Genomic DNA, 12598 nt, shown 5'->3' on the forward strand with positions numbered 1-12598 from the left:
ACCAGAAACAAGCATAATCATTGCCAAACATGTTGTGAATAATATAATAGTGAAGCTGAGTGACACATCAAAACATATGCCTGAAAATCTGACTGGAAGTTTAGATACCTCTCCTGAGCGTACAGGCTAAATATTCAATGTGTAACATGACCCATTCTGATAAACAGCTTCACTGTTTGGATGGAGACAGACAAGCCAGATCTGGTATCACAGATTTTGAGTGGTGATGCATAAAGGCAATCCAATATCTCATTGTGACCACAGAACCTACAACTATTCATGTGGATGAACTGATCTGATCTAGTCATGTCTCTTCATGAGCTTACATAGGTAAGATGCAGGAAGAGTGTTGTGAATAGTTCAAATAATCTGTCCACACGAAATTGCATAAAACAACCTCCTAGGCCAAGATCGCAACAAAATATTTTCACCAGCCCTCTCACAACAGCTTTTACATCTGTCCACCATATGAGAGGACAGTTTCTCACTAGTACACCAATCTCCTCAAAACTTCAAACTACAGTCCCACATGTTAAACCAAGGAGAGGAGTATGTACATTTCAAGGCTTGACCCAAACACTGCATCTAACCAGGTTGTCTCTGCCTTAATGTATTATTCCACATTTACACTGGTGTGTGATGCAGTTAATTTTTTAAGCAATGTCATTCTTTGGTATAGCCAGTAGGAGTAATTATTTAACCATTTTATGAGCAGCAGAGTACAAAATTGTGTTGCAGCACTTCAAAATGAGCTTGTATTCCTGCAACCATCAACTGACTCCCTATGATCCCAACATACACAATGACCTCTATGCAGCTTCCTGATAACTCAGGATGCAGCTCTAAGAGCCAAGACACTACAGTGGACTCAACCAACTGCAAGTTAGTCTGATGCTTGCAGTAAGGAATTCTGATACCCCACTGCCCATTCTAATTTGTATCTTTGCCAAACAAAGAATAAGTCACCAGCTTAAAATGCCAGCCTGGTGTGTTACTTTAACTAGAATTCCTCTAGTAGTAGTACCACTCTTCCTAATTGACCAAAATGCACAAAGTCTCAGGAATAAGATTGATATGATTGAATAAATTCTTCTACCTGGAAAGGTTGGAAGTTCTTTGTGTCACCAAAACATGGCTGCAGCATGATATCATAATTGCATACCCTTCAAGGTATAGGCCCGAATGACTGTCAGATGGACTGATGACACTCGTGGCAGAATAGAAAAATGCATGGGATGCATATAAATTATCAAGTGCCACAGAAGCCTATGGCAGATAGAAATATCTGTAATCGAGTCACAAAGGAGGTTAGGCAAGCAAAGGTGGATTCCAAGAAATCTTTGCTGTTTTTCAGAAGAAATGGGATGAATGGGAAACGTGGTCCACTTGATATCAATAGTTCCACTTTTGATGATTCTGCTCAGAGTGCTGACATGAATCAGTATTTTGTATCTACATTCACACATGAGGAATTCTTTAGGGAAGAGGATGCGAGCGAGAAGTTTATCAAACTCTAACAGAGAGCTAAATGATATTGGAATAACAGAGGAAAGTGGAAGAGAAATTGAAGTTAAACATAAGAAAGGCAGATGGGATCTATCCAATTATATTAAGGGAGGCAGCGAAGGAAGTAAGCAAACCCTTAGCCATAATTATGAGCGCATCCTTGGATTCAGGGAAGGCCCTGCAGACTGGAGATGTGCGATGGATCTCCAGTTCACAAAGAGGGATCAAAAGTGACACAAATAATTACAGACCTGTTAGGTTAACTTCTTTCCCAGGGAAAATAATAGTTACTGGTAAAAGAAGTAATGCAGGAACCATCTAAACAAGACCAGTTATATTTCAGACACAGCATGGGTTTGGTAAGGGTAAATCTTGTCTTACCAGTTTGATTGGATACTGTCATGTGGTCCCAAAGTAATTTTAATATCATACACAGTAGAGCATCAAAAATCCAAATGAACCAGCATTTATTTTATTTTTTATGCTAGTGCCATGAAATAATTACAGTAAGCACCAGTTATTGTGATCACGTTTGCAAGTTGAATTTTGATTTTTGAATGGCAATTCTAATAAGCGAAAATCAGAGGAATATTATCCACAGGCTATAAAAATGAAGAGATAAAGAACAAACTTACACTTTTATTGCTTACCAAAATTAAATGATACATGAAAATCGGAAGAATATTATGCACAAGTTAGCAAAAATAAATAAATTTATGCTTATTACATACACTGTTTTTTTTTTTTTTTTTTTTTTTTTTTGATTTGGTAGTTGTTGGCGCATCGGCTTCTGTGGCCATATTGCACCTCCCAAGGTTTTTGCAGTACTTTGATCCAAGCCCGAGGCGGGAATCGAACCCGCGACCTTTGGGTTGCCGGGCAGGTACCTTACCCACTCGGCTAGCCCGGTCGGCTTACATACACTGTGCTGCCACTATTAGGTACACTCTGCTGTGCACACAAATGGTTTGTCCCACAACGTTGCAAGTCTATGACCACAGTTGTGGATATAAATGCAGCGGAACAACCTTTCTGGTATCAGTTAAGCGTACAAACTATAGCAAGAATGGGGAAAAGGAGTAATCTAAAGAACTTCGAATGCGGCATGGTAGGTGCAAGACATGCTGGACAAAGCATCTCTGAAATGGCAGTTCTGAACTTTTCACGCACCACAGTTTCAAGGGTGTATTGAGAATGGCGCAACGAACAGAAAACATCCTCTCAACGGCACTCCTGTGGAAGAAAATCGCTTGTTGATGAGAGGTCAGGAGGATGGCTAGAATTGTGCAAGTAAACAGATGAGCCACAATCTCGCACATCACGTCAGAATACAATCTTGGTGCGCAGAACAAAATATTGCAACTAGTCACATTTTATCACGAATGGGCTACAACGGCCACATCGCATACCTTTATCAATAAAGAACAAGAGAACACACCTCCTGTGGGCACAGCAACACCAGCACTGGACTATTGAGGATTGGAAAACAGTTGCTTGGTCTGACGAATTAAAGTTCCTGGTGCATCGTGTTGATGGAAGGCTCAGAATTTGGCGAAAATAACGTGAATCCATGGATCCGTCATGTCTGATGACTACTCTGCAAGTTGGTGGGGGCGGTGTTATGATATGGGGAATGTTTTCTTGGCACACATTAGGTCCATTGATGCCCATAGATTCACTTCTGAATGCCACATTGTACCTAAACATCATTGCTGATCAAGTGCATCCGTTCACGTTGACAGTTTATCCTCAGTCAGATGGTTACTTCCAGCAGGATAATGCGCCAGTGCACAAAGCCTGAATCACTGGAATGGTTCCGGGAACATGACAATGACTTTTCTTTGCTGCAGTGGCTCACTCAGTCCACAGATCTCAATCCTATTGAACATCTTTGGGATGAGCTGGAAAGGGCTGTTCGCTGCAGGTTTACACCTCCATTGAATCTCAAGGACCTGCATGACGCATGTCTGCATGGTACCCCATTCCTGCACGTTTTCAGCATCCTCTGTCCATGCCTAGACGAATTCATGCTGTTTTGAAGGCTAAAGGAGGCTCAACACGCTACTAGGTAGGTGTACCTAATAAAATGCCAGAACAGTTAATATACATATAGTACTAACTAGACCTCATGAGTAGCACAGTTGGTAGGATCATCGTCCTCCCCACCCCAAGTGGAAAAAACCTGAGTTTGAGTCCCATTGATGACATGATAAATTTTAATGGGCCTTTTTTCACAATGTGGCTGAGTTACATTACATTTATTGTGTAAAGCGATACCTGCTAATATCTGCAATACTGCTAGTCAATTTAGAGAATTACAAACGAATCTCTCTGTGCTTGCCTATTTGCAGGGTGGGAAGGCCTTAAAAAGACAAAAAAGTAAGTAACAATAATAACTAGAAAAGAAGAATACACATGTATAGAAACAATTCAAGTTCCAGGTTAAGGTGTCCAAGACCTTGCCAAAGATAGAACTGCCAGCACAAGGAGCTTGAACTCTGTAGAATCACAAACTGCACAAAGCAGAGCCATTCAGAATTATTGCACAGAACTCTACGTAATCCAGCACTAAACGTGGCTGAGTTAGTTGGTCACAGGAGAGTGGCATGGTTTCTCCCGAAAACTCAGGTTTTTCATCCAGCAAACAAAGTCGATCTTGGAACAGACAATATACTCGGAGCAATATTGCCTTAGTCACTGATACTCCTAAAACACTACAGCATTCAGAGTACTAACTAAACATAAAAGTTTGTAATCTGATATGGTTTACCAACAATTTTATTCCTGATGTCAAGAAGTATGAGCAAGAAAGCAAAATGGGCCAGGTACTATTTTCCCAATTTGCTTTATGTATGTTGGTAAACCATATCAGATTTGATACCTCAGAATGCGTAGGCCCATCAACACTGGGCCTACGCATGCTTTCACTGCACAGAGACTGCGATGGCTTCATACGAGCAACAAACAATACTATCCAACTCAGTTGCTCTTGCCGAATAGAGTGAGAGAGAGCAAAGAAACGAAGTTCAAAAGTGGTGCAGCAAAAAATAAGTAATTATTTTCATTAAAGCCTATACATATGTGTTATTGTGGCCGAAAGTTCCATTTGTTTTGTTACCTATGAATAAAAATATGTAAGTACAACTTAGTGATTTTATTTCTAAACTTACTAAACCTTTTTTCAGTCTCCAGAACAGTATTTTTAAAAGTTCGAAAATCTGAACAAACTGAAGTCCGGACTACCTCCAGGTCCCAATTAGTTCAGATTATTGACATTCTACTGTACTTGGATTTCAGGAAAGCATTTGATACTGTTGCACATAAAAGACTGCTGTACAAATTGGAGCAGTGTGGCATCAAGAGCAAGTTGCTGCTATGGATAAAGGGATGGTTTGACAGATAGTGGTAATCAATGCGCTGCTCTTTTTGGACTAATGTTATTAGTGGAGTCCCCAGGGTTCGGCGTTGGACTCATTGTTTTCTATATTCATTAATGATATTGATGAAGGCAGATCAGGCTTAATGTTCAAGTTTGCAGATGATATAAAGGTTGGCAGGATGATTAAATCACAGTATGCTACTGCAACAGGATCTAGAAAAGTTAGGCAGATGGGCTAAGAAATGACAACTGAAGGTGAACATTGACAAATGCAAAGTACTGCATATGCGTAGCATAAACCCCAGAGTAACATACCAACTGTGTGGCACTACACTCAGGGTAGTGGAAAATGAAAAAAAACCTGTGGGTAACTGTGCAGTTGGATATGAAGCTCTCTGAGCAATGCAGCCAGGCTGCCAGGACAACTCATGGAGTTTTTGCCAGCAAGGATAAGGAGGTGATTATCCCATTATATAAGGCAATGGTCAGGCCACATCTTGAGTATTGCATATATCTCAGGGACTCACATCTGGTGAGTATGGGCAGCTAGATATCAACGTTCTTTTTCTTGATGATTCCTCTCTCTCGCTTCCTTGCACCATATGGCTAATAATAATAATTCTGGAGTCCTCATTTTAGGAAGGATGTAGAGCTGCAGGAATGAGAGCAGAGAAGGCAATGAGATTGGTGAAGGGAACAAAGGGGTGCTCTTACCGAGCAAGGCTTCAGTTTTTCAAATTGCAGCATCTGGAGACTAGGCACCTATGAGGTGATCTTATTCAGGTATTTAAGGCTTTGAATGGATTGAGTAAGCTCAATGCTAATGGGATTCCTCCTTTTGCTTAGACGACTCACATGAGGGGGCATAAATTCAAATTGAGGAAGGATAGTTGTGGAATGGATGTGTGGAAGTTTGTCTTTAGCCAGCAGGTGGTTGTTTGCTGGAACAAGCTTCCCTCTGTTGTGGAAGTTGATAGCTTAAGTAAATTCAAGGAAGAAATAGACAAAACATTCGGAGGGAATGATATAGCAAGCGTTTTTTTTTTTTTTTTTTTTTTTTTTGCCTGATGCTGTATATACTTGCTTTCTTGCATCATTTGCCACTAGTATTATTAATGCTAACATCCCTGTAATTGACATATGCGCTATTTACATTTCAACAGCACCTATGTGAAAGATAGTCATAAATGTAGCAAACTGGATGAAAAATAATTTACATCTGTCAGCTGTACATTTGGTCACCAGAGATTTCAATCTCTCACCTCAGTTTGCTCATTGCAAACAACTTCTGATTGCTCATTTGGAATCTATTGATATCAAACTAATGTACAGCTATCCAACCAGACAACATAATCAGTTAAACCCTGCATCCATGCTGTGCATGATTAGTACCAATCCTGAAACTTCCTTTTGATTCCAATAATGAACCTACATTAGCAGAAGTGCTCCTCCCTATACATAATTCCTTCCATGGCAGTTCTGCTGAATTAGCTAAAATAACTAGCCCTAAATATCCCAATATTCAAAAATTACCTTGAGGCAACCAAGAATATTATATAGCCTCTTCTAGAATCCTGCGAACCTGCTCTTGCGATTAATCCCAAACATGATTTGTGATGTACACCATCACAGATCATGTTCCATCAAAAAAGATAATCACTTCTCTTTTGAGAGTATGGAATAGAAACCTCAATGTCACCTTTTTACTGAAAAATACAAATCAAAATATGGAATCAGATCCATGATGTGTTACTGACCATATAACTTATTCTAAAGCTTGTGCCCACTTATTTAACTGTCAAAAATCCAAAGCAATCAACTCCTAAATCATGTCTGAAAAAGTTTCTTACAACTGAAATATTTCTAAATTACCAAGCCATTTAGAGCTGCAATAGTAGACAGATCATGTCACCAGATTTAAAGCTCTCAATTAACAACTTGACTAGCTGTGCCTGCCCCATGATCCTCTGCAATGTGTTGCACAAGTTCTCTCCATTCAGTTATGATCTCTAGACAGCTGCTTATTAGAGCAAGCAATTTGATTAATTGTAGATTTCTTAAAATACCATTTATAATTGACTTAATATGATAGCATAGCTCTTAAATGCTAGAACTCCTGGTGATCTGTAATGCCCTCTCGAAAAAACAAGCTTTCTAAATGAACAGTTATTTAATTAGGCCAATCTCTAATGCATCGAGCCTCCTTGAACCGGCTGACAAAAATTCTTTATGCATTAAAAAGCTACTCCACAACCACCAATCTGGCTGCAACAACAAGTAACATTTGTCTGCTTTCGAACACAGAGAGGAGCTTGCAATCACCTATTTAGACATTGGAATAGCATTTGATGCAGGTCAAGTGTCTGCACTTTTGAGTCTCCTCAAGTCTCATAACATTATTGGAGACTGCCTGTGTTGCTTCACTTCTTTCCTGTGCAACAGAATTTGCGAACTTAAAGTGAATGGAAACATCTTCATTAGATCCATTGGCACTGGAGTCACTCAAGGAGCTCTTTCTGGGTTGTTATTATTCATGGCAGTTATTGTTATCATTGATTCAGAACAGCCAAAATCTCAGTTATGCAGTTTAAAGGTTCTCACCGCAATCATTCTGAATGACACAGCCAAACGACTGCTATTATCAACTAGTAAGGCTCTGTTTCTGACATAATATGATAAGCAACCTTGTAAATCAAATATTTGAAAATTTTATTTTATTCATATACTATCCCTTCTGTTCTCTTGATATAAACCCCCTGGCCTTGCGGCAGTAACAAGCATTTGCAACATCAGTTATGTATGCACCTTATTCTCTTGCAGTAAAGATGGCAATAAAAGGTGTCTATCTCTCTCTCTCTCAATTTAAAATAAAACTGATAATCAAATAAAATCACCAGTTTGATTGAAACACGTTTAAAAAGGCTATTACAGTATACAGTTTCCCATGGGAGCATGTGACACTTCTGCAACCCTACAGCTTATAGTAATAATAAAACTTACTCAAAACTTTCAATAAAAATTAATAATGGAAAAATATCAAAGTTTGTATTGGCTCTTTAATGGATTTTTTAAATGTTTGTTTCTTTTATTTATTATATTTTGTCCATTTGTGTGTCCCCTCGTGGGTTACCAAACTACGTGCCTTTCCCAGATCAAAACATTAAAAAATATATATTAAAGGAACCTAAACTCAATATTGAAAAACCAAGTCCAAGCTTAAATACCTTGTTGCCTGAAGCAAGATATGAATATGGTGCCTTCCACCATAGGCAGGTGCCTCACCTTAAGTTCTGCAAATTGCAGCATCTGAAGACTAGGCACCTCGCAAAGTGATAATGAAGTGATCTGATTGAGGGGTATAAGGCCTTGAATGGTTTGAGCAAGCTCAGTGCCGATTGGGCATAAATTCAAATTGAAGAAAGACAGTTGTAGGATAGATGTATGGAAATTTGCCTTTGGCCAGCTGGTGGTTGACTGCTGGAACAACTTCCATCAAGCGCAAGCGGTGAAGTTGACAGCTTAAATTTTTTTCAAGGCAGAACTAGACAAACTTTAGGAGTGAATGGATGGGGTAAAATGGGAAGGTTTTTTTTTTTGACTGATGCTTGCTTTCTTGCATCATATACCTCTACTAATGCTATTCAATGAGCCCTGACAATAGCAGTGACAATCTGAGATACTGGTTTCTTAGGTATTACAGTGCCCAGAATGTTGCCATATAACAGTAGCATAGCAGCCATATGAGCCGGAGTACTATGATTTTACTTATTATTCTTAGCAAAAGCCCATTAAGTCTTAAATTCAATTTCTTTCATTTTTAATTTTGTAAAGACACTTGCCATACTTAATACAAAAAACACTTACCAAACTTAATACAAATGTGAAAATTTGGAATTAAAATACATTGTTTCTAATGATTCTTCCTTATTTACTCACTATAGCCACGACCCTGTTACATGTGTGCTTATTATAATTTAGCTCAGTTTGTGTGTTTAAAATGTAACAAAATAATCCATAAAAGTATGATTTTAGCAATGTGAGGACTCTGATGTTACCCTGTAATCATGTTAAGAGTTTCTTTGAGCAGCAAAAAAATGTTTGGAAATAACAGAATTTAATCATGTCATACATTATTAAAAAGATAGACCATTAGTTAAGACTTCAGTTAGTGTTCTTTATTTTCCTACAATTTAGATATATCAAGTAATACAAATACATCCAAAAGATTTAGTACATAATTGTAACTGACTGCAGCATTGTCACTGTGGTTAAGATCCATAATCTGGAAAAAAAAAAAAATAATAATAATAATAAAGTTTATAGAAAAAAGTTAATATTTTTAAGATGCTCAATCAAATTGACAACTGAATAATTATAGCAAAATAAGCATATAGAGCTAATCACACTACCACTCTCCTAAACTGGAGACTGCCACTACCACTCTCCTACCTAAGCTGAAAACTTTTCTGCATGAAATGGTCTGTTTTAAAATATCATTTGGAGAACAGGATGTTAAAATTCACAAAAATCTTTAGTTAATAGTGGATCCACAATTTGTCTGCATGAAATAGTTTGATTGCCTTAAAATACCATGTGGAGAATAGAATGTAAAAATCCACAAAAATGTTTAGTTAATAATGGATTCACAACCTTGCAATTAAACACTTAAAATATTGAAAATTTTGAGCTACAGAGACATTTGGGAATTTCAGCATTCATCTCATGCATCACTTAAAAAATGGACTAGTAGTAATGCCATTCCCTCAATATTCTTTATTTCTGTGCTGTTTGCAATTAGAGGTCAGCTAAAAAATTCAGATATCAAAAATGCTTGCTGAGCTAGAAAACTAGGGAAAGCACTGCCTTAAATCTTCAATGGCAAATAAGATGGAACTAATAGCTGGTGACTCAGCCTTGCCATAGAGCAGTGGTTCTCAACTGGTGGGTCAAGGTGGTCCAGGGGTCTCAAATATCCTGGGAAATCACAGTGTAATAATAATAAGCTTGTTATGACCAATAAAGGATTCCAGGAGTCTTTGTTGATTTTGGTTTTGTTTAAAGAGGGCATCACCCGAAGTAGAATGGCAAATGTTGGTTCAGAGAATGACTTTCCCCCCCTCCCCTCAAATGGATCTCAACAAGTGAGGCTTCTGTAACATTAAAGAAAATTTTAAACATCTATTTGACTTCCTCCTCAATAGGTTTATTATTATTAGCCATATGGTGCAAAGAAGCCTGAGGCTTATGCTGCACCAGCCAAAAAAATTCCCAAGTTAACCTAAGAGAGAGAGAGAGAAGTAGAAAGGAATCACCAAGAAAGAGAAGATTGATGATATCCAACTCAGGACCCTGGGTGTGCCAAGCCCATACTCACCAGCCCCTGGGGGCATAATAAGGATGGGTTTTGTGTAGGGGCTCTTTAGTTGAAAGCATTTATAATGTACTTGAAATTGAAACTTCACTATAAGAGTAACCATCAAGACAGGTGAAATACAATACAGGGAATTTAAAATTATTCAGAATAAATGACTAATGACTGTTACAAATAGGCTCAACTCTATCACTAAATATGTTAATGTGTGTATATCTTTTGATTAAATACCCTAAATTATGTATAATATTGCATTCTGTGATTTATATTTTATTGAATCGTTTAATTTTGATCTTTTGTAGCACTTAATTGTCTGCATTTATGTTATTAACATTATGATGGTGGTTACTATCAGCTAGAAAGGTTTTTTGCTGTGGGCCAGATAATATACACTGAAAGGACAATGCATGAGGTTCCTGGGTGGTGCAATGCTGTTACCCCTCTCGCTAGTGGACAAACCCACCGCTTGGCAGGTATATAGATGCACTCCATTCATCTAGATGATAATTCAATGTCAGTATGGATAAATGCCACGATTTAACCAACTTTGAAAGAGGGATGATAGTGGGTGCCCAATGCATGGGTCACTATCGCAGAGGTCATACAGAAATTACAGTATCCCTGTTCAACAGTATCAAGAGTGTATTGGAAATACGCCATTTCCAAAATAACATCTCATCATGGATAGCACTGGGGGGAGAAAGGTAGTGGATGAATGTGGGCATCGACGTCTACCTTGCATTGTTTCAGCCAACTGGAGAGCAACAGTGGCACAAATCACTGTTGACTTCAACGAGGGTGGCCACAATAAGTTATGGGAACCTACGGCCAACCAGAGTCTCATTGCTAACACCATGACACAGGATTCTACACCTCAACTGGGTGAAAAAACATCGGCACTGGACCTTGGATAATAACTGGAGATGGGCTTCCTGGTCAGATGAGTCCCATTTCCAGTTATTTCAAGTGGACGGGAGGTTACATATCTGGTGAAAACTGCACGAAGCTGTGCACCCATCATGTCAAGGAACAGTTCAGGCAGGTAGACAGTTGGTAATGGTCTGAGGCGTGTTCAACTGGCACACGTTGGGACTTCTGGTATGTCTAGATGCATTTCTGAATGCTCATCCTTGCAGACCATCTGCATCCCTTCATGGTCATCATGCACCCACAGGGAAAGGGACTCGTCCAGCAGGACAATGCACCTCCCACAGAGCTGTGGTGACTAGAACATGGTTCAAAGTGCATTCCACAGATTTTACCACCATAGAATGGCCTCCCAGTTCACCAGACATGAACCCTGTGGAGCATCTTTGGGAAGCTGTGGACAGGGCCATGCCAGGCCATTTTAGTACCTGAGGGAAGAATGAAAATTTGCATCCTACTGTTAATGATGGCAACGTTGGCAATTATTTAATCTTTCTTTTGGTGCCCCTTTCAGCTCTTCATGTGAGGCAAGAGCCTCGTTTGCCTCACCCTCAGCACATCTCTGGCTGTGGAAAGGTCAGTTTGAGCTTTGGATCCTCCACCCAGGAATGCGACAGAATTATGGACAGCGGTGCAGCAAGCGTGGATGGAAATACCTATGGAATGCTCTTGTGAACTAGTGGACTCAATGCCTTGCCATGTGACTGCCCTTATCCAGGCGAAAGGTGGGCCTACCTGTTACTAGGTGGGTATCCCATGATTTCTGTTCACTCAGTGTACATAGATTAATACATGTCCGATCAAATCTGTACATTGCCATAAAATGTACAGCCTGTTGTTAACTATGACTTTGGCATATCAAAAAACAATTATAGTAAATTCCATTGATCATGAGTAGGATAGTTCTGTCAGAGGACAAAAAGAATTTAGTTCTATCCATGGGACGCATATTATGTGATTTAATTCCTTAACCACCATAAATAATAAAATAATGGAAACCCCATTGTTAATTACAGTACAGTATAGAATTTTCATGTGTGCATTTGAATGTGCTGATAGCACAGTATGCCATCAAATGCAACTGAACATGTGCCATTTGTCAAAGTTCACAGTTACTCTGGTTATAAGCTGTTTAGTTCTATATGACCATCACAGGATATAAACAAAAAATTTATTTTATTTTAAGTTCATATGTTCTCTGCTACATGCCAGGTCTATGACAGCCCAAACTCAATCATATCTCTTCTCCCTACCCCTTGCACCATCCTTCAGCCTTAATCTCAACCTTGTCATCCAATTCTTGCTCTACCTCTTGCATATCACTTTCCCTTCAATTACATCTCTTAACACCTATTATATGCTCAACCTCAGAGCTGGAACTAGGCAATTCTACACCTAGAGCAAAAGTGTTATAA

The sequence above is a fragment of the Mastigoproctus giganteus genome, chromosome 13 (assembly GCF_048544385.1).
Source record: "Mastigoproctus giganteus isolate SK-2022 chromosome 13, ASM4854438v1, whole genome shotgun sequence".
NCBI lineage: Eukaryota > Metazoa > Arthropoda > Arachnida > Uropygi > Thelyphonidae > Mastigoproctus > Mastigoproctus giganteus.